Source organism: Zalophus californianus, chromosome 7, assembly GCF_009762305.2.
Source record: "Zalophus californianus isolate mZalCal1 chromosome 7, mZalCal1.pri.v2, whole genome shotgun sequence".
In the NCBI taxonomy this organism is placed as follows: Eukaryota; Metazoa; Chordata; class Mammalia; order Carnivora; family Otariidae; genus Zalophus; species Zalophus californianus.
In genome coordinates this window covers 135,071,194-135,089,329 of record NC_045601.1, presented here as the reverse complement: position 1 = coordinate 135,089,329, position 18,136 = coordinate 135,071,194, and the positions used below count along the sequence as shown (strand labels likewise).

At 41.5% G+C, this 18,136-nt stretch overlaps 1 long non-coding RNA gene across 2 annotated transcripts in view; it reads right to left on the bottom strand.

Moving 5' to 3' along the window:
• Positions 1–10,802: 10,802 nt before the first annotated feature.
• LOC113927613 overlaps positions 10,803–18,136 on the bottom strand; it is a 39,351-nt gene continuing 32,017 nt past the window's right edge. Inside the window, exons 4-5 of one of the 2 annotated variants that reach the window (XR_003521682.1) lie at positions 13,167–13,263; positions 10,803–11,149 (exon numbers count right to left, since the gene is read on the bottom strand). This is a non-coding gene — a long non-coding RNA (uncharacterized LOC113927613). Of the gene's footprint in view, positions 11,150–12,749; positions 13,264–18,136 lie in introns of those variants that run through there. The other variant, XR_003521681.1, reaches the window with a different exon arrangement.

The window sequence follows — 18,136 nt, the reverse complement described above, 5'->3', positions numbered from 1 at the left end:
CTATGTTGTACAGCAGATCTCTAGAATTTGTTCATCTAATATCACTGAGATATACCTTGGAATAACTCCCCATTTTCTCCACCGCCTAGCCCCTGGCAACCAGCATTGTATTCTCTGCTTCTATGAGCTTGACTATTTTAAATACTTCATATAAGAGGAATAACGCAATATTTGTCCTCCTTCGACTGGCTGATTTCTCTTAATATGATGTCCTCCAAGTTCACCAGTGGTGTTTCAAATGGCTGGATTTCCTTCTATTTTAAAGCTAATATTCCATTGTGTATATATACACAACATTTTCTTTACTCATTCATAAAACCAGAGTTTAAATGTGCCTCTTTTTTTTTTAACTTTATATAAATAGAAATACTTAGTGTGCATTATTTTGTGTCTGGCTTTTTGGATTCATTAGTTCAAGGTTTTGTTATTTATGTATGTGTGTAAGTTATGTATTCTGGATATGAGTTAGTTGTCAATTACATGTATTTCAGATACTTCTCTCACTCTATGGCCTGTCTTTTTACTCTGTGAATAGTGACTTTTGATAAGCACATATTTTTAATTTTAAAGTGTTAAAAACTTATTTGTATTCTCTTTTAAAAAGATTTTATTTATTTATTTGACAGAGAGAGAGAGAGAGCGAGAGAGCACACAAGAAGGAGGGAGGGTCAGAGGGAGAGGGAGAAGCAGACCCCTCGCTGAGCAGGGAGCCCAATCTGGGGCTCAATCCCAGGACCCTGAGCCGAACGCAGATGCTTAACTGACTGAGCCACCCAGGGGCCCTATATTCTTTTACGTTCCAATAAAAAATTAGGGGAATTTTGATTTGACTTTGTAATAAGTGATTTGGGGAGAATTAATATATGACAGTATTTATCCTTCAATCCTTCAACAGAATACATCCCTCCACTTATCCACACCTTTAATGTCTCCCAATACTTTTCATAGCTTTTTGAGTAGAGGTCTTGCACATCTTTTGAGTCCAAGGCAGTGGAATGTGTAGATTATTTGACACCTGGATAGCATCTATGACACTTTCTCTACATGACAAGCTTAGCTTGGGAAGTAATTACAAAATTATTAGTAATAACAATCTTCCTGACTTGTTCTTTAGTTTAAAAATGAACTCATGAGGGCGCCTGGGTGGCTCAGATGGTTAAGCGTCTGCCTTCCGCTCAGGTCATGATGCCAGGGTCCTGGGATCGAGTCCCGCATCAGGCTCCCTGCTCCTTGGGAGCCTGCTTCTCTCTCTCTCTCCCTCTGTTTCTCATGAATGAATAAATAAAATCTTTAAAAAAATAAAAATAAAAAAATAAAAATGAACTGATGATTAAAAATAATAAACTTACATTTTCAAAATAGTGTTCAAATTCAATAAAATAGTTCACATAGGAGGTAAAGTTTGCATTTCCCCAAACAAAATTACACCTTGCAGTCTGTGCTCTGTTTCATTGTTTTGGGGTCCCACAGAATAATAAATTCAAAGTAACTCAAGGTCTATTTCTTTGTCTTTAGCATCATGGAGCTATCTTATTTATTTTGAATCTACTGCTTACATTTAGAAATAGATAGTACCTTAGTGATGGGAAACACAAGCTTCTCCCAAAATGAGCTCCAACGAATCAGAGCAGAAATGGATTTACCCTCCACATGAAAAACATCTCGCTGAATATGCACACAGAGTTGTTTGCCTTTGCCTTATTTAGTTGTAGAAATTCTGGATATGTTCTAAATATAGCACATATCTTCTATTTTTCTGCTTGCCTTTCATTTTCTCAATTGTGTCTTTTGATGCACACATGCTCCTATTTTTACCATAATCCAACTTAATCTTTTTTTTTTTTTTTAAGTTACACTATTTGCATTCTGTTTAAGAAATCTCTATAGCATCTTCTAAAAACTGGATTGTGGTACTTTAGTTAAGAACCTACCTGGAAGGGATTTTTGTCTAGGACATGAGATGGGAGGGGTCACAATTTTTTTTCCATGTGGACATGAATTGAACCAGCACCACTGGTTGAAATGATCATCCTTCTCCCACTCTATGGCATACTTTGTCAAAGTCAGGTCCCATATCCAGGTGAACTATTTCAGGATCCCATTCTGTTCCATCAGATTGTTGACCATTGCAATAATGCCTTGCTGGCTTTTGTCATTTTGTATTAAGTTTGGACGTCTGGTAGCGCACGTCCTTCCACTTTGTTCTTTAGGCTTTTCTTGACTGCTTGTGGCCTCCGACACGAACAAATAAATTTTAGAAACAGCGTGTGCTCAAAAAACAAACAAACAAAAAAAAAGGAAATCAAACAAACCCTCTTGGGCTTTGGATTGCTTTGAATTTTCTTTCTTTTCATGAATTTTCTTTTGTGAAAAGAACAAGAGAAATTTTCTACCCAGATTTGGGAAGAAAGACATAGATTTTATTTTTCCAAAATCCTGAGAACTATAGAGCAATGATAAATGGAAATCCAATGATCTCTTATTGTAAATATTTATTTTCTAGCAAAATAGTTTATTCTCACAGATACTATCTCAGTTTTGAAAAGGTATCTAGTAAGCTTCTTAAGTAAATTGTCTTCAGAAAACAAATGAGATGCTTTATTATCCTAAGCAGTGAGACATTTCCTCTTGTTTTGAACACAGGGGGAAACCAACAACTCAGGATCCATCAAGTTAAGTGTGATTCCTGGGCAGAGGAAAGTTATTGTGTAATAGCTCAGTTTTCAGTTTTTATCTTTGTCAAAAGATATAAGGCTAATCATATTTAATAAGTATCAATTATAGTAAGGTTGTTTAAATTTATTTAAAACTGGGGCACATAGATGGCTCAGTCGGTTAAGTGTCTGCCTTCAGCTCAGGTCATGATCTTGGGGTCCTGGGATCGAGCCCTACATCAGGCTCCTTGATCAGGGGGGAGCCTGCTTCTCCCTCTCCCTCTGCTGCTCCCCCTGCTTGTGCTCTCTCTGTCAAATAAATAAATAAAATCTTAAAAAATTATTTAAAACAATGTTATATAATCAATTATTATATGATATAACTATGGTGCATAAAAATTTTTGAATTATTAGGAGAACTGGGTGTGATTCCGGCAAGTTAAGAATGCTCTCCAGGACTCAGTTTCTCACCCGTACAACAGGAGAGTTTGGGTGACTCCTAAGTCCCTTCTAGAACTAACATCCTATTCTCCTATCTACCTTACATTTCCTTTCATATTGCAAAAAACAATAACACCATTACTTTACCATGGATATACTGTACCATTCCATTTCTAGCCTTGTATTATCTCAAGAAAACTTCAATGTTTTATATTTCAAAAATAATTTAAGGGAATTATCAAAAAGATCTTTTACAACATTGGAAAATCCATTTGAAATGCAGCATAATATAAACATCCAGTTGCAAGATGAATAAGTTCTGGAGATCTAACATACAGCATAGTGACAATAGCTTACAATACTGTATTGTATATTTGAAACTTGCTGGGGGAGTAGATCTTAAAACTTTGTACTGGAAAGAGAATAAGAAGAGGAAGGAGGAGGAGGAAGGGGGAAGCAGGGGAAGGAGAAGAGGAAGAAGAAGAAGAAGGAGAAGGAGAAGGAGAAGGAGAAGGAGGAGGAGGAGAAGGAGAAGGAGAAGGAGAAGGAGAAGGAGAAGAAGAAGAAGAAGAAGAAGAAGAAGAAGAAGAAGAAGAAGAAGAAGAAGAAGAAGAAGAAGAAGGAGGAGGAGGAGGAGGAGGAGGAGGAGGAGGAGGAGGAGGAGGAGGAGGAGGAGGAGGAAGGGAGTGAGAGGAGGGGGGAGGAGGAGAAGGAAAGAAAAAGAAAGAAAGAAAGAAAGAAAGAAAGAAAGAAAGAAAGAAAGAAAGAAAGAAAGAAAGACAGAAAGAAAGAAAGAAAGAAAGAAAGAAAGAAATGGAAACTTTGTGCAGTCATGACTGTGTTAACTTTTTGTGGCCATCATTCCACAGTATGTTTGTATATCAAATCATCACACTGTACACCTTAAACTTACATGATGGCATATCTCAATAAAGTGGGGGGAAAAAAAAGAACGTAAGCATGATGTTGAAACTATTCAGTTTCAGATGGCTTTTATATAATATGACATATAGTTCTGGGGATCACTGAAATGGAAATAAAGACTGGTATAAATAAGAGGCATCTATGCTTAGACCCTAGTGAAACCTAAGTGTGCCATAAGTGAGACAAAGTATCCCTGAAACCTTGCCCTCCAGCTGACTTTCCCAGGCAGCTATTTTTTCCAGCTGGGAAACATCAGATATATTTAATAAGACCTCAGTCCATCCCCCAAATTATTTTTAATTCTAGCTTTCCCTGGGACTCAGACATGGATCTTATATTTTTTTAGCTTTTCATGGTTTTCCCCCTAAGTCTGCTCATATATTAGTTATGAATATGGCAAAAGGTTATATTCTCAGCTAAATGAACCCCCCATTATTCAGGTCTCTGAGTACAAGGTCAAAAGCAAGATCGCTAATTTGATTGAAATGAAAATGTTAATTGAGTTCCTGCTCTGCACTTGGCATAGAAAAATGGAATAAGGCTAACCAACCATCCTTAAATGTGGTGAAGACCAGGTTTTGTTCCAACCAAGGAACTCTGACTTCACGTAAATGTCAGCTTCCTGATTGAAAGACCCACCCCTACCCACCTTCCAGGTCTGTGTCCCAGAGAAAGATCATAGTAAACGAGGCTCATCTCTTAGCTGCCCAGGGATCTAGGGGTGTTTTGCTCCTAGGAAAGTGTAGAACCCCGACAAAAGAGGAAGTGGGTGGCTCATCAAGAGTAAGCAGCCAAACACATGTTCTCCTTCCACCTAATTTGAAAGCCAAATTACTGATTCTGAATTGAGATGTTTCCTCCTAGAACTCTAATGAAATACTTATAATTGACCCTTGGCTACTGGGGTTCTGCGTTTTTAGAGCTGAGAAAAGAAATGTATGCCTCTGTCTATCAGACTATAAGACCAAGGGAGACAGAAAGGGTGAACTTTATATCACTTTGATTTTACTTCCACAGGATACTCAACAGGAAAAAAATGAACAAACAAAAGAAAACAGCTGTTTGTGCTCACACTTAAACTGGGGGAAAGAAAATTTCTTATGATTAAACGAAGCTCGTAATAATCTAAATTCTAAAACTAAGACAAAAGGGGTGCTGATCTTTTCACAATTTCTGATTTATTCACATGACATCTATTTTAATATAATCTGTTAGTTGACTGATTAGAAGAGTGTTTGGGAGCAGGAATCACTTTTAGCTGCAGATTTTTTTTCCTAGTGGCATTAGTTTAAGGGTATTTTTTTAAAAAGAAGGGTTTTATTATATTTGAGAATTGAACGGTCCAAGCAATATATCCCAAATTTCTCATTTCAGCATTGTTCAGTTTCCAGTTATGAAAAGCAAAATTTTAGTTGAAATAAAATGCTGTTATTTATTTTATGCCTTACAAAGTGTGGGTAATTATGAGACGGTAGACTTAGCACCTTAAAGAAATCAGAGTGTGTGAAAAATTAGGTTTATACGTACATTTTGTATGTATATTTAATTATATATATTTATATAAAAGATATATACAAGTTTTTTTATATATATAAGTAAGTATGTACATATGTACATAGAAACAGTGGCTTAGAGATGCCAAGGGACTTTCATAAATAACATATCACCGCATTAGGGCAATATTCAAGTACTTTAAGTACTTCTAGAAATCCTGCTTTGTTTTTTTCTTCACAAAAATTCTGTCAAGGCGAACCATGAGAGATGATGGACTCTGAAAAACAAACTGAGGGTTCTAGAGGGGAGGGGGGTAGGGGGATGGGTTAGCCTGGTGATGGGTATTGAGGAGGGCACGTTCTGCATGGAGCACTGGGTGTTATGAACAAACAATGAATCATGGAACACTGCACCAAAAACTAATGATGTAATATATGGTGATTAACATAACAATAAAAAATTAAAAAAAAATTCTGTCAAGGAAGTACTGTTATCCCCCTTTGCTGGAGGGGTAAACTGAGGCTCAGGGAGATTAAGCAGATTTCCCACACATCCCAGCGGGTCTACAGCAGATCAGGACCTCAAACCCGAGGCTTCAGATTCTGAGTGGCATAACTTGAATGAAATAAACTCTGCATTTTCTTCTGAGTCTTCTTCTGCCCTTCTTGTGTGGAGATGGTGGAGGAATTTGGGACACATTATATGTAGACGGAGAATTGTGTTTTCTCCGCGCACTGACAGAGCTAACCCGAAGCCAGAGAGAAGGTGGGGAGGTTTGGAGAGCAGCCCTGGGACCGTGGGAGGGAAATACTCCATAATGTAACATATTCACAGCACATTCATATTTGGATCTCTCCTTGGCTTGGAGCTAGCCTTTGTAAGTAAATGCATTTCTTTTATATTTGATCATAAGATTATTTTTCTCTAAAGTTCTGATAGGAGATTTGGAAATTGGGATGTGCAACTCGGAGAAAACTACATTACTGTTATTTATGAGCTTTCTGAAACATTACGTTCAAAGTTCCCTAGTTACCTGCTAAGAATAAAAGGAGGACAACTGCATCAGTGGTAGGTGTGTGTGTGTGTGTATGTGTGCGTGTTGTATTGTGAGTGTGGCTTGTGTGTGTGTCTGTGTAGCTTGTGTGAGTGTACTGAGTGTGGTAGGTGCATGTGTGCGGGGGGTGTATACGTGTGTGTGTGGCGTGGGAGTGTGTGTGTGTGGTGTGTGTGTATGTAGCCCCGTGTGTTGGGGGTACTTGGGCCATAGGGAAGGAGGTTGGAAGATGGTGCCTCTATGAAGTGGGTAGTGGCAGCCCCAACCTCCAAAAGCCAGGCAACCGAGGGAAGACGGATGACACGCAGGGGAGAGGACACAGAAGGGTCTGGTGGCGACAGCCTGGGCCAGGTCCTCAGTTTCCCTTACTGCCTTCTCTTCACAGGTAGGAATGGTCTCAAGGAAGCATGAGAGGGAAGCCAACCAGATGAGCCCCACTGATCCCTGGTGATCAGTGGGGGTGACAGAGGTCACACTCAAATTGTCCTCTCAGCCTCTGTCTTCCAAGCCATCAGAAATTCGCATGCTCTTGATAGTTAAGGTGGTGGTGGGGGGGCACGGGACAGCTTCCGAGTCGAATGTAAGCCATCGAAAATGTAGTCAAAGTAAAAGGATGACCACAGTAGCTGGATAACATTCCCACTCTGTGCCAGGCCCTTTGGTTACCCAGGTACCCACCCTACAAGGTAGGGGTCCCTGCTCCTTACGAGGGATGGGACAGTAAGTCTCGAAGAAGTTCAGTGCTGTGGCCCTGGCCACAGAGCCGTTCAGGGCTAGAGTAGGAGCAGAGACAACACCAGGCCTGCAGGCGAACTCGTTCTCTTTCACTCCAAGCTTACTCAGAGCTCACTGGGAGGTTAGCAGATGAGAAATCATATCTAATTTGGGTCTCCTCCAAAGAAGAGTCTGTGAGAACACATGCGTCAGAAGACATCAGTATCCCATTTCTGGAAACCTGTTTTGCTGGACCAGAGAGGAGTACTTTGTCTGGTTCTTCTGTATAAAAGATCAGCAAATAGGAGGAGGAAGTAATAGAGGAAAGTGTGGTGGGGGGATGGGTAGAATCAACCGAGGGTTCTCCTTGCCCATAAAATTATACCGTGCTCGTGGTTGGTTCCGAAAGGAAATCTGCTTTGGCAAAGTTCAGCTGACCGGATGGGTCTGGATCAAAAAGGAAGCAGCCATGTGCTGGTTCTCAGGAGGGCTCAGGAGGATAAGGCAGGACTACATATGCTGGAAGCTATGGTCTGGGGCAGCCCATCCAAGCTGGATGACGTTCTGGTCGGGAGCCAGTTTATAAAGGAGGCCACTAACCCAGCGGACTCATTTGAAGTCCATGGTGAAAATATCAGCCATGGCTATGCCTGGTGTCCTTGGTGCCTATATTCAGGTATCACTTCTAAACAATAATGGGGGGTGTAGTGGAGAAGTCTCCAAAGGGAGGAGGGAGGAGGAGCATGGAAGACCTCAAAGATGTAAAGTGCCCCTTTGAGACAAGAGAATACCTATTGTTCGTACTCAGTTTCATCTCATGATGGAGGTTCTACTAATAAGCCTCTTGCTGGCATGTCTTCTATGAGCAGCATCAACCAAACTTTATTCTATGGCCTTACTCTTCAAAGTGTGGTCTTCAGACCAGCAGCAGCAGCAGCATCTGGGAGCTTGTTAGAATGCAGAATCTCAGCTCTATCCCAGGCCCACTGAGCCAGAATCTTCACTTTAACAAGCTCCCTCGTGCTTGTATCTGCATCTTGAAGTTTGAGAAGCAAGGGTTTGTGGGTCACTGGTGCTCTGCAGAGTTAGCAAGCGTTCAGGAAGAAAAACAAAATGTGGTCAGTATATACAATAGTTGCCATCAGAAAAGAAATCTCTCAAACTTTGTTTAACTCAGGGCTTTCCAAAAATATTTAACACAGACGTCTTTTTTTTTTTTTAATGAAAGATGTATCAACATCTCATGGGAGGCTACTGTTGGTTCCTGATAGAGATCTCCCACTAGAGGTGGATGGAGGTGCCAGTGGATGGTGAAAATTTTGGTTGAGTACAACTCTCAGGAATAGAAACAGGGGAAGAAGTTTATGGGAGTAGACAGATGCCATTTCAGAAATGAATTAGAAGGAAGACAGAAAGTACACCAGCATTATAGTGTGAGGGGTCACAATACAACGGTGCTCCTGTCACTGACCAGTTGGGTGATGTTAGGTGAGGATTTTCATCTCTATGAACCTCAGTTTTCTGCTTTGCTTCAACTGCGATATTTCATTTAGAAAAGGCTCACAAGAAATTGGCCTGCATTAAGTGCTCAGTAGATCTCAGTTATTATTATTATTATTATTATTATTACGATCTTATTGTCCAGGTGGCAAAGTAGTCAGAACACTGTAAGATTCTATTAAGTTTAGAACTTCCCTGTATTTTTAGTTTTTGTTTTCACAGGTCTGTTTCCTAAAGAGATTAACAGTAAAACTCATAAAATGGGCACGGCCTGTGTGTAAGTCTTCAGGTACAGCATGAACTTGGACTATTTGTGCAAACGACTTCCCTTTTGGCAGTCAGTCTTGGGAGAAAGAGAACATGCAGGAACAGAGTGGCCACTCTCCAGCAGGAAGAGAAGGAAACCCACTGAGACCCTGCACCCAGGGCTGGGAAGGGAGAGCGTGGGTAGGGAGAAGATTACAGTGTAAGAGGGGCTCCTGGGGTCACAGCAATGGGAAGCTCTTGGAAATTCCCTGATGCCTTTCAAAATTTTTAGTACATCTTAAAAACACTTCAATTAAGAGAGCTGAACCCATGCTGTGGAAAGAATTGTTCTCTAGTATAGTTTGTAGGTATTGTAGGTAATGGGAATCCCAGCTTTAGATTTGAAAGCTGCTTTGTTGAATCACCAGGATTAAGAAATGACTGAGCATTTATCATGGATTGGTGGGGAGGCCCCATTGGAAGCCTATTTGCATGCGGGACCAAGGAAAGAACTCATGAACTCAATCTCACCCAATAAACTTGACCCACTTATAAAGTCTCGACGTAAGAGGGATCTCCCTAGGCTGGATCCAATGGAGATGGTCTGAATCTTAGGAAGGGATGGGTTTGGGGCAAAAACTAAAAAATTTATAACACTTCACGGTGAGGAGTTTTGGTAACTCTCCAACAGAGTGTATGCCCTGCCCCGCTGGCTCCTGTTCCTCAGGGAGTTCAGCCCTCAGGAAATGGTGGTGGAGGGGTCCAGTTGGCAGGGGCTACAGGACCTCCAGACACAGTGAAACCCAAAAGACGTGGTAGCCATGTTCAACATACCCAACTCTCCCTAGAAAAAGTGGCTCTACCCAGGAGAGGCCTCAAGGTCCTACAGATGCCACATGGTAACAGTTTGGGAGCACGTGTGCAGCTCCTTTGGGAAACCCTGTCAGGTAGTTTTGGAGCAGACATCATAGAAGGCTTGGGCCCTGCAGCAGTGGGAAGCAGTAAGAGTCAGCAAAATATGGGTTCTTACTACCAAACTACCAAGTTACTCTCAGAAAACTCAAGCGTTGTCATGCCTCATAATAACATAAAATGGCGCACACATAGGCAATGCATTTCTACAAGAGGCTGCTTGCAAATAAAGAAGAGTCCAGAGAATGGTTTAAATCATGACCTATGGCACCAATTCACCTCTAGTTCATTCAGAGTCAGCCTCAGTGTGCTCTTGGGAGGCCCTTCACCTTCCTCTCCCTCCATTTCCCCCTTTCTGATCCATTCCTCTCCTCCCAGGGTCCTGGCTCCATCTGGCAGGTGCCCCTAGTCATGCAGGTTGTGAAGATTTCATTCCTGGCTCCATCCTGGAGGAGGACAGGAACAGTTGCTTCTTAGAGTCACACAAGCTGCTTCAGGGTCTTTCAAGGGGCGCATCCACGGGCTTGGAACTACCTGGTTTCTTGTTAGACTAGAGATTCTGATTCATTTGTTCTGGGCAGACCTTAAGATTCTGCACTTCCAACAAGCACTCAAGGGATGCTGATCTATAGTCCATGCTTGGAGCAAAAACAATCAAAAAGACAAGAAAATGTTTTTCTTGCTGCCGTTGACTGCCATTCATAACATAACTTCAGATCACCAGGGGACGAAAGAAGCCAAAGGGATGAAGAAGGCTGAGAACACCATCCTGCCATAGGCGGGAACACAGAGCAAACAGGAAATAATATTCAGATTCAACTGTTGTAGTCTTCTACTGCTAAAATTTATTCTTTTTCCTTGCCAACGGGTAGATAGGAGAAGCATGAAACTCATAACTCTGAGTGGGGGAAGAAAGCCTGTCCCAGTCTGGGGCTGGACCCTGTGCTTCTGCCATCTGTCTAGGGTCAATTCATCTGCCCACCTTCAGCTTCCCCCGATAGCTCCGATCAGCCAAATCAAGCTTGTATTAGTCGACATGCAAATTCCAAAGATATCTTTTTCTGTGTTTGCAATTGTTGAGATGGCAATCTTTGAAATAAAGCCTTCACCAACTGCATTCCTATGGATTTCTTTTTTTGCCCATAACTGTTATGAATGGCACATTTTATTCCATTGCCAAAGGTACAACTCCCCTTTAGCATAAAAGCCCCTATTAAAAGAAAAGAGAAAGCCTGGTTTAGAATGGCTGCAAAAAAGGCCCATTCATGACCACAGCAGCCCTCCTGTTCCTGTGCATCACGGTGGTGTCTGGCCCTTCCTGAGAAGCATGTCCAATGTGGTTATTCCCCATGCCTCGACATAAAACTGTTACTCCCCAAAGCAATTGTAGTTCCAAAGTCTGCCCATTTCCTACCTTATTAGGCTCCTGCTGTTTGACCATACAATACTCTGTTTTTGATTCACTCACGTGTAAGTTATTTCAACACTGAGCATGTGACGTGATGGGAGGAACCCTGCGTTCTAGGAAATGAGATACTGAGGTTTTGTGTTTTAATTTGCATATAATCACTTGAGCATGAGGTAAGGAACGGTTGATGCCATTTCACTGATTATAGATATTTAGGAACTAACAGAGTGAGAAGAGAGAAGAAAATTGGCTTAACTCAAGGACCATTGATTACAGTTATTTATGCTTGGGTTACCAAGCAGCTCAATAGTACATAGGCCCACACTTGTATACATGAGCACATATCATTACATGTTAGGTTTTAGCATGCATTTTATTTGATTCACATAGTCAACCATGTGCATGTTGTGAGCCTGAAGTAGTGAGATTCATGCCAGAGACCACAGGAGACACATTTCAGAGGCCCAATGCCCGAGTTCCTTCAGCAAGTCCTTTCAATTATTTATACCACTTGTATTAATGGCTACTGTCTTATCACCTTTAGGAACATGGCCTGAATGCCCACATCAACATCCCATTTCACTGTGTGACCCCACCATTGTTTTTGTTCCTTCCTGTCTACAGCCATGACCTTGGGGCCTTGGAATGTTCCTGCCCCAGCTCCTGACTTCCTGCTAACCCATCCTTCAGGTTTTTGCTGTAGATGCCCCTCCCTTCGTTTCCTCTCAAAGCCCAGATTCAATGCTCCCCTGATATGCTTCTTATACTTGATAATTCCTCCATTTAAAAATTTTTCATATTATTTGTTTATAGACCTGTGTTCCCTTCTAGACACGAGCCACCTGGGAGACGGGAGTTAGTTTTATTCATGTTGTATCCTCTGTGCTTAGCATGCTGCATGGCGCTTAGTAAGACCCGGTAAATATTTGTCCAATGGATGAGCAAGTCCGTCTCTGCTGTTTAGCCCCGTGCACACTATTTCTCCCTGCCACCAAGGAGAATGGCAGGCAGGCTAGTTGGAATAACTCATTTTCAGGACTGCTATGATTCATGTCCCAGACCAGGCTAAAATTTGGCTGACCAATTTATTTTGCTTTATAAATCAACATCAGTCTGGCTACATCCACAATCCATTGGCTTAATGAAATCCTTCACTGTTGTTTCATTGTGAGTTTTTAAGTATAAGAGCAAGCTAAAATGCTTTCACTTTGTATTAAAATTCCAAGGTAGATTGGGACACAATAAAGACACATTAGAAATTAATTTCATAATTAAAGAACAGGGTTAGTTAAAAGTTTATGGGTCCAGAGTTTCATTTTATTCCCCTGATATCCTGGTAAAGCATCGTCATAAGATTCAGTCTATAGTAAGTTCCCAGTAAATGTGAGCTATTATCTTCATAAACTCTTCCTTAATCCTCTTCCCCAATCCACTCCTTCCCCTTTAAGCCCTAATCTTTGGAAAATTGACTTCAAACTCTAAAGAGGATAGAAGACAGAACACTGAGGTTTAATTCATTTCTGAAAAGGGGTTGGAGGCTCCCTCTCTCCTATATGCACTAAGCTTCTTCAGTTCTTCTCCTTAAGCTTCTGCTCAATTCAACAAGTGGGTATTGTACATCTTTTTGTGCCCAGAACTACATTAGGCAAATCTAGCACAGCTACTGCAGTGATTATAAAAATCTATGATGCTGCTCTTCTTAAGCAGCTTCAAAGTCTGTCTGTAATTACCCCCTTAGGGACTGGTACTAAGTGTGCCCATAAACTCATGATCCTACCACTGGTTTCCATGCCCTTAAATATGCCCCATCCCTGATCACCTTGTTCCCTCTTTGGTTCCAGAATAGAAAGCAGGCACCACTGGGATTACGCATTCCCAGCTGATACATTGATCTCCGCGATGGAGTAAAGAAGAACCTGCAACATAAACACAACACATGTGTACGCTATTAAAGCAAATTTGCAAAATATAACCCAACCTCATGAATCAACAAAAACCACAGCAGACTCCCAAGAAGCCTGAGACTGCCTACCATACCATAAAGAACAGTTATATTCACTTTGTTTCTCTGTAGCCTATTTTGAAAATCAAATATCTATTGAAAGTGAAAGCTTTAGCTTAAACTCACATAGAAAATAAATCCTAAGGCATGCTTGGAATTCATTTCCCTAATTTCTCCCTACTGTGGTTAGCTATTGTGGAGGGGGCCAGATGGGAATTAACGTCACAGAATAGTTTGCAATGCTTTTGCACAGGGAGGTGAGCTAAGGATACAACTTTCATTTGGACGTTAGATTCCTTTGTGGACTTTATAAGCCCTTTCAAGTTACATACATATATCAGCACCCATTTGCATGGGAACAAAAGAGGATCTGCTGGAGAAGGGAAAAGAACATTAGGGTTCTAGCTGGTAGGCTTCTTCGAGCACTTACTGAATTTGTGCCTGTTGCAGCTCCTGGTTTATATGCACCGAAGGGGGTGAGGAGACCAGGGCATGGGGGCGGAATAGTGTACATACAAACCGGCCATTGGTGTGACACTTTCATCAATACTGCATTGTCTCTTTTGTATTTGTGCACCCATAAGTTATCTCTAACAAGTTGAGCATCTGGTGGATGCTCCTTCATAATGGATAAAATGGCGATGGGCAGACACAGGACAATGGGGATTATGAGTCTCAGGAGAGGAGAAGACTGATAGAGAAAGCAGGAAATATGAACCTAAAAAACGGGGGGGTACAAGAGGGAATGGTCAATTCAAATAAAAGCAAAACCCATAGTATAACAACAGTTAATAGCTATTAAACTAATCTGTAGCCCATGATGGTTAAAGATAAAGCAGAGAGACGTCTTCTGGAACCTGATGCCAGTTAGGGAGTTAGAAATGAGAAGACTGGAGGGACTATTAACTGACAAATGGAGAGAAGCAGTAACTCAAGTTTAAGGGGCAGGTATATGTGTTGGGCAGGGCCATTAAATTCGGATAAATCCTCCAAAAAAATGTCATCAAGAACTGGGACCAAGGAAAGGTACCGAATCAGCCTGGAGTGGAACCATGGAGACCAGAATGAGCCGGACTTAATGTCTGGGATGAGTGACTGGGCTGAGGGTTCCTCATCCTACTTCCTACCAGCATGGGCATGTGAGCAGCTTGGCAAGACAGGAAGTATGTGCCAGACTGTGCGGCTTGCTGGGGATACAATAAAGAATAGTAGTCTCCTGACTACAATGGGTTCAGAGAGTGGGAGAGACATAAATGCTTAAATAACCATGAAATAAGGTAAGTACTTTAAAATATATGCATGCAGGGCCACCTGGGTGGCTCAGTCGTTAGGCGTCTGCCTTTGGCTCGGGTCATGATCCCAGGGTCCTGGGATCGAGCCCCGCATTGGGCTCCCTGCTCAGCGGGGAGTCTGCTTCTCCCTCTCCCACTCCCCCTGCTTGTGTTCCTCTCTCACTCTCTCTGTCAAATAAATAAATAAAATCTTTAAATATATATATATATATATATATATATATATATATATATGCAAAGAGTTATGCCAACCTCATCAGATACCTACTCCCTTTCTGGTTTCTAATATCCTTCCTTCTCCCAAAAAGGGAAAAATTGCATACCAGTCTTTCTTAATTAAAGAGAAAATCATCCAACTCATACTCATTTTCTAGCCACATTTATATTTTTGTGTCTTTTCATCTGAAATTGTAGAATAAAACACCCAAAGTTTGGGGGAAGTAAGAGAGTATGAGGTGGGCGATATCTCTAAAATCCTACAGTTGGTTGTCAGGCAATGTTCAATCTGCCTCCTTCTTTATTGGCAGACATCCAAATTTGGTTTGGAACCTACTCTTCTTTCTTGTGAATCAGGGAAGGCTGATCCCAACCCCAGCCCAGCTCCAAATCCTGACCCACCTAAGCCACCCATGATAGTCTTACTTCTCTGCCTGTGGATTGTTTAAGACTGAACTGTGGTCCATTGTGACCAATGAGTTAGGAGAAAAAAAATCTTCTGGGGGACTTCTGGGAAAGATTCCATCACTTGAAAAGAGACATTCATGAAGACACAGTCTCCTTCTTCTGGATATGGTTATGTCCTTGTATGATGTGAGAAGAGGCAGCATCTATCTTCAAGAGTGGGGAGAGCTAGCCCAAGGGTGGGGATGATACCTCCAGGTTGGCAGAATAGGATCTAGATCCTTGATGACCATTTTTGAACCAGTGAATTTAGTAATCTTGGATGTTTTCTTTTGCAGAATACTAAATTTCCAACTTTCAGTTGGTTTTGTCTTGGTTTGCAGCCAAAAGCATTTTGACTAAAGATGCATGTTATTGTCTAGAAATGTCTCTGAAGATTATTCTACTTTGGTTATGTGGGTACTTGTTGAGATTATATAAGAGGCATAATTGTTTCCTTCTCTTCCCATTCGAGATTATTCCTCTAGTCCCCGGATGTGGTTGAAGGCTTATTCTGACAGCTCCTGAGCCATGCCAAAGATCGTCCAAGCTTTTGCTCATAAATTCTGGAAATAAGAACCAACTTATGTGGGCACTGTCTTTTCATTGCCCTACTTCCTGTGAAAACCAACCCTTCACCTCCAACCCACCTGGACTCCAGATGTCAAAGAGGCAGGGCTCATTTTCACTGTGCTCCCTATCCTCTCCCAGGCAGTCTTGGCCGGGAATTCTCAGCTCCAGCCTGCTGCAGTATGGTAATAAGGCTGTGGCTCCCTCCCCAGACAGATCCTATGAGCAGCCAGAACACTCAGGAAAAGGGAAGGGAGAATATGTGTGCATGCTTTAAAACTCCGTGGAGAAGTGAGGGGGAGGGATGGCAGCGTGTGGGAAACATCTGACGGGGTGAGAATGAATGGAATTGAGATCAGAAAGGTTGTAAACAAGGGAAGCCCAAACTACAGGGATTCCATTCAAGGCCTTTATCCTTGAACACAGGTGGTCACAATGATTAAACCATATTAGCAAAAATTGTCAGTTTCCCAGGTACTGGAAGATTAACAGAGTGAGAAAAGAAAAACGTGTATTTGGTTGTATAAAAGTAATACAATATTCCACTGTGTATATACCCCATCTTCTTTATCCATTCATCTATGGACAACACTTGGGCTGCTTCCATAATCTGGCTATTGTAAATAATGCTGCAATAAACATAGGGGCACCTATATCCCAAATGAAATCTTTCCATGTGCAATGACATGGATGGATCTAGAGAGCATAACACTAAGCAAACTAAGTCAGTCAGGGAAAGACAAATACCATATGATTTTGTTCATATGTGGAATTTAAGAAACGAAACAAATGAACAAAGGAGAGGGGAAAAAAAAAAAAGAAACAAACCAAAAAACAGACTCTTGACTGTAGAGAACAAACAGATGGTTCCCAGAGGGGAGGTGGGTGGGGGATGGGGGAAATAGGTGAAGGGGATGAAGAGTACACTTATCATGATGAGCACTGAGTAATGTGTAGAATTGTTAAGTCACTATATTGTACACCTGAAACTAGAATAACACTGTATGTTAACTACACTAGAATTAAAATTTAAAAAAAGTAATACAAATTACAGTAATTTATGCAAGCGGCATATCATTTGTGCCTAATTACCATGCCACTGTAACAACTATGCATACATTAAGTATGGTGTAAGTTTTATTTGGTATCCTGTATCTCCAGCTTTCCTCGGGTCACCCTGATTCACCTTCATCAGCTAATGTAGTACATGGTGTTGACTCGACTTTACAAAGTTGGAGAGGCCATTGCCTATAATTTAGCTACAGGCAGCCTAAACTTTCAAGTGTTTCTTCAGAATCCACAGCAGAACTTAGCTAAGCGTTCAACCAGTATTACCTTCAGAGATATATACTTTCAACAATTTAACTTTCCTTGGGCTATATATTCTTTCCTACTGCTTGACAATGACTTAAATGGCACTTACTAAATACCTGGCATTTTTATTGAAGTGCTTCACAAATATTAATTCACCTCACCGTTGCAACAACTCCGGGAGTGAGTGTGGCGCTCATGACCGCCTTGTTCGTGTGCCCTCGGCCCATCCTGATGGCCCCTGTGGTCACAGTGGAGAGTTCTGCCAGGAAGTGGATGATGAACCACATGTAGGTGTCCCCATCCTACATGGTACCTCCAAGGGTCCGGAGCGTAATTGCATCCCATGGCCTCAAGAACAACCCACTCTTTAATGTCCCTTCCTGAGCTTCTCCCCACCCACTGTTCCAATTGCTCTTACTCCTGCACTTGTGCTTCTTGGGATCGCCTCTCAAATAAATGACTCACACCTGAGTCCTTCCCTCAGGGTCTTCTTGGTACGGACCCAAACTACGACATTAAGTTCTATTATTATCCTCACTTCATAAGTGAATGAGGTGAGGCATAGAGAGGCTTAATAATTTGCTCAAGGTCATCCAGCTGGTAAGTGGTCTGAATTCAGGCTTCAGGTCTGTGCTCTTAACTACTATCCTGCACTGCTTCTTAAAAATCATTCTCTATAATTTGGTGAACACATCCACCTTCCACATGTCCATATCTTTCTCAGTAATATAAATGAGGGGGAGGGGCTTGGCAAAATATGGTCTTCAGTAAAACCTGGTGCATGGCCTGTTTTTGTAAATAAAGTTTTATTGGAACACGCCCACGCCCATTCTACATATAGTTTACAGAGTCCAGGGGTGCTTTTGCATTACAATGGAACTGAGTAGATAGAACTGATGGATAGCATATGGCCTGCAGAATCTAAAATGCCTCCTGTGTTCGGCCCTTGAC